The 1,440-nt window shown below is 40.3% G+C and overlaps 1 pseudogene; it reads right to left on the reverse strand.

The window, feature by feature from the left end:
* LOC113181897 (small ribosomal subunit protein uS13 pseudogene) lies at positions 1-1,194 on the reverse strand (annotated as a pseudogene).
* Positions 1,195-1,440: the final 246 nt, after the last annotated feature.

Below are 1,440 nucleotides of genomic sequence, written 5' to 3' on the forward strand. Positions count from 1 at the left end.
TCATGAAGCTAGAAAGATCCAAGAGATCATCAATTTAAGCCTTTCCTTTAACAATGAGGAAATGAAGCATACGGTGGTCATACTAGAGGGAATCACTGAATGAATATAAAAAGGAGAGTCACAGAATCATATCTGTGCTTTAGAAAGATTGTTTTCTTCAAAAATTGAAAGCTATATTTGAATGGAGGCAGATTTGTCAGTGTAAGTAGAATAATCAAGAAATGAGGAAACCTCAACTACGGCAATACCAAGAAAGGTAGAGATACTTAGAAATGAGCCAAGAGATACTAAGCAGGAAGGATATACAGGGTTTGATGGCCAACTGGATATGGGTATAACAGAGGAAAAGAGTCAAAGGTTACATCTGCTTTCTGCTCTGGACAATTGGGCCAATGGAGGTGTATCCACCAAGGCAAAGAATACAGGCAGGGGATAGATATGGGGCACAAAGGAAAGGACAACAGCTAATTTGGTTTTGAAACTTGAGTGTGACATTACAGTCTTTTTCCCCCAGGCATATAAACTATTTGTTATAAGAGAAGGCCTACAGACTCCTTTCTTTTTGGACATACCCAACGTATGGTCACAGCACTTAGTGGTTTTGACATGCTGGCCTTGGACACAGAAGCCCCAGGAATGGTACAGCACCCATGGGCCCCGATCTTCAGTTGCTCCAGGCCTTTGAGTAGATTGTTGTCTAGACCACTGGCCAGAACCTTTCTGGATATTCCATCCTTTACGTCCTACAGTCTGTTCAAGAACCAGTCTGGGGGCTGGGGATGTGGCTCAAGCGGTAGTGCGCTTGCCTAGCATGCGCGGGGTGCTGGGTTCGATCTTTAGCACCATATAAAAATAAAATAAAGATGTGTGTCCACCGAAAACTAAAAAATAAATATTAAAAAAATTATCTGTCTCTCTCTCAAAAAAAAAAAAAAAGCAAAAAAAGAACCAGTCTGGGAGCTTGTACTGTCATGGATTCTGCATAATGGTGATCACACATTCAACCTTGTCCTCAGTGAGTCCTCCAGCCCTCTTGGTGAGGTCAATATCTTTTTTACTCAACATCACATGAGCATATCTTTGCCTCATACCCTTAATGGCAGAGATAGCAAAGAATATTTTCTACTGCCCATTGATGTTGGTGTTGAGTACTTGGAAAATATGCTTGAACTTTTCAGGGATCACTAGAAACATGGTGGCAGCAGCAATGGCAGCATATAGACCTCTTGTGGAAGCAATTTTACAATCTTATGACAGAAAAAGATATAGATATATCATTTTAAATAAATATGCCTATATGTATACATACACATAGGCATAATTTCAACACATATGTCCTGAAGATAAAACAAAAATGCAGTAAGATTGATTATGAAAGGCTGGCAGAGATGAGCTTTGGAAATGGCTCACTCTAAGGACAGTAAGGGGAAAGGCAGGCTA

The sequence above is a fragment of the Urocitellus parryii genome, chromosome X (assembly GCF_045843805.1).
Source record: "Urocitellus parryii isolate mUroPar1 chromosome X, mUroPar1.hap1, whole genome shotgun sequence".
NCBI lineage: Eukaryota > Metazoa > Chordata > Mammalia > Rodentia > Sciuridae > Urocitellus > Urocitellus parryii.